Below are 3,648 nucleotides of genomic sequence, written 5' to 3' on the forward strand. Positions count from 1 at the left end.
CGTGGGCTCCAGCCTTTATCCTGAGATGGCTGTACTTGGAGCAGAAAGGAGGGAGGGGGGCCTGGCTTAGGACCCTGCCCAGCTCCCCTCGTGAGGGGTGTGCAGGTACCAACTCCGCTTCCAAGAAGGTTCAGTGGAGAAGCGCGGGCATCCACTGACCGCCAGGAATACGTCACAGCTGCTGTGTGCCATCTACCCCTGGGCAGGCCCTGCTCCTAACCTACTTACCTATGTAATAAGCTGTGAGGAATAGAATATCCCCATTTTACAGATGTAGAAACTGACTCTCAGCACAGTCGAGGAATTTCCCAGGTCACGGCACAGGGAAGCCAAAAACCAACTTGCACGGCCCCCTCATTCCTCTGTTCCATGCTTCCTCCAGGCTGGAGTTTCCACAGCGGCTCCCAAAGTGTGTGGGGAGCTCCAAGGTGACCACCCTGGAAAGAGAACTGCCGTTTACACACTTGCCCTGAATTTGTCATAAATATATACCATTAACTCCATTATTCAGATGAGGAAACAGGCATTTTCTCCCAGGCTGGTATAACCCTGCACTATTTCTCACCAGAGCACATGACTTGGGATCAGCAAATAACACAGAGACCCTCAGCCCACCCAGCTGGCTCTGGGCCTGAGCTGGGGCTGAGGTTCACTGACCCCCAGGAGAGGTCACTAAAGGACCACCTCCAAATCAGAAGCGGCTTAAGTTAGTTTTTTCTTTTTATGAAGGAAAAATAATCACACACAATCAGGAGTAAGAGCTAGGACAAAAATTCGTACAATTTAAACAAAATCCCACAAATACCAGTTCTAGAATTGAGAACAGAAAAATGAGAAAAGTAAACAATTTTTAGCTTTAAAAATAGCCTCCTCCTGTAGTGCCTTCTGGGTGGAGATTCTTTATCTTTTCAAATTCTCTATTCTGATCACTGATGCCTTTTTATTAAGCAGCAGATTTTCTAGTCTAAGTTATTTACACAGTTTGATAAGAATTTTTTTGGAGGGTGTGATGCTAGAATGAATACATATTTTCTGCAGAACTCTCAGGAAGTACAAAAAGCCTGTAGAAAATAAAAGGTGCCCTAACCCACCCATGGTTAAAATCTGACAGCGCGCCATTCCAAACTCCAAATCGTGTGCCTGCCCGGGTTGGAGGCTGAGGAGTGATAATTGAGATCAGGATGTACTCACCATTTCGCAGCTGCCTTGTCCCCCATGCAACATCTTTCTATGCCATTAACTATTCCACAGCCTGTTTTAATGCCTGATTAACATGCAATTCCTTCTTGAAGCTTAAAATCGCATTTGCAAAGGGAGGAAATCTCTAGTTTCTAGGGTCATTTCTCAACACAGAAGGTGGCCAACCACTGTAAACCACCCCCAGTCCTTGTCTGGGGCCCTGAAGACTTGCCTTGCAGCTACAGGTGTCCCTTAGCTCCGTCTGAGGGTCACAGGAGGTGGGAACTTCGGCATAATGTCTGTCCTCAAGCAGGGGAGGAGGCCCTCCCAAGTCTCGTGGGTGCTGGGTGCTGGGTGCTGGGTGCTGTCCGGCCTCTGCCAGGTCAGGGCTACAGGCCTGCTGCCAGCTCGTGGGGGTTGGATGCCCGGTGATGCCCACCCACCCACCCCCAGAGGCTGCCCAGGGTGCCTCCCCCAACCAGACCCCCTAAGGGGGAAGCGCCCGCCCAGCTCCCTGCCATCTGCTCACTGTGCCCCTCGGGGCTCTGCTGGCAGCCACATTACAGATGCCCCAGGGAAGCCAGGAAGCCATCGGCACAGCGAGACAAAGCCTCACGTGGGATTCGGGGAGGCGAGGGCAGGGTTGTGGGAGCAGCGGCAGAAAGGGAACAGCCTGATGCTCCATGCTGGGCTGCCTCAGTTTCCCTTTGTGTCCCATCTGCCCCACCCCAAGTGCCATCCAGCTTACCTCTGACTCCCTTCAAATCCACCCCTTCCGTCTCTGCCCACTCCCTGGCTCAGCAGTCACCCCTCATCTGGACCATCTCTTGGCAGCCCCCTGAACGAGCTGTTCTCGCCCCAGGAGGTTGTCGCCATGCAAGCACTTGTGTGGACCCCAAATTGTGGACCCCTTTCTACATCCATTCCCTCAGCATATCCCATCCGCCCTGCTTAAACCTCTACCCAGAATCCACTACTTCTAACCCCTCCCCTCCATGGTGACCCACCCCTCAGCTGGACCATTGCAGGGGCCGCCTCCTTAGCCCCCTGCTGCTGCCCGTGTCCCCCTGCAGGCACTCCGCTGCTCACTGGCCTCTAATGGCTGTTCATCACAATTAAAACAAAACCCAAAATTCCTACCCTGGCTTACAAGGCTCTTCAGGATCTTGCCCTAGTCTACCCTGCAGCCCTTGTTATGGTTATCTACTGCTGTGTAACAAACCACCCCAATATGGTGCTTATGTGTCTGCCTGGGGCAGGGCTCGGCAGGGAAGGCCCGTCCCTGTTCCACATGGTGTCAGGGGGGCCGCTCAACTGGGATAGGCACTCCATTTCCAAGATGGTGCACTCCCATGGCTGGCAAATTGGTGCTGGCTGGTCAGGGAGCCCAGCTGGGGCTGACAACTGGGGTGCCTCAATTCTTCTCCACCAGCTGTTTGGGCTTCCACACAGCATGGTGGCTGAGTTCTAAGAGCAACTATTAAAAAACGAAAAAACAACAACAAGAAACAACCCACACACAGGAAGTAGAAGCTGCCAGTCTCTTAAGGCCTGAGCCCAGCAACTGAGTCCTAATGTGAATTCCACTGTAGTCTATTGGTCAAGCAATCAAACAGCCCGGGTTCAAGGGGCCAGGGGCACAGACTCCAGCTCTCCATGGGAAGAGTGTCACATACGTTTTCAAAACACCCCAGACCTCACCTCTGTCTCCGTCTGGGCTTTAGCCACACGGGCCTCGCTGCAGCTCCACATGCCTGTCGAGAACGTCCCACCCCACGGCCTTTGCACTTTCTCTTCCTTCTGAGGATTCCCGAGGGGTCCGCAGTCCTGCTCAGTGACTGGTCGAATGGTCCACACCTCCTCTCAGCTCCTCTAACCCCACCTCTCCACAGCCACAGGGCTCCTTCTCAACACACACCACGTCAGCCTCTTCCCTGCCTATAACCCACCCTGGCTCCCCGCTGCCCCCGAGACAACGTCTGCCGTCCTTAGTCCACCCTCCCACGCCTTCCTGCCTCATCTCCACGGCCCAGGGGCTCATGCCACCCCTCCCCCACCTGTTCTCCTCTCAAACCCACAAATCCCCATCTTCCAGCTGCACCCCACCTTCTGGGCCCTCTGCCTGCAAGGCCCTTCCCCTCATCTATCTGGCAATTCCTACTCATCCTTTAAGACCAAAAGCTGCCCCCTCCAGGAAGCACTCCCAGATCTCAGGCTGGATTAAACACCTTTCCAGCGCCTCCACAGGTGCCTACGTGCCTTTGGATCCCTGCAGCGGTCTGCATCTCCCCAGGGCAGAAGCTTCTATCTGGGTCCTAGCCCTGGATGGCCAGATCCTTAGACCTCAGCCTCCTTCCACACCAATTTGTGGGGGAAAAAGTCTTTATTGATAAATAGGTTACAGTGAAATAGAGTGATAGTTTTTAGGGGAATAAAAAAGTAGAATCTCAGTCTCTCTCCACCCCGCCT

The sequence above is a fragment of the Hyperoodon ampullatus genome, assembly GCF_949752795.1.
Source record: "Hyperoodon ampullatus genome assembly, chromosome: 10".
NCBI lineage: Eukaryota > Metazoa > Chordata > Mammalia > Artiodactyla > Ziphiidae > Hyperoodon > Hyperoodon ampullatus.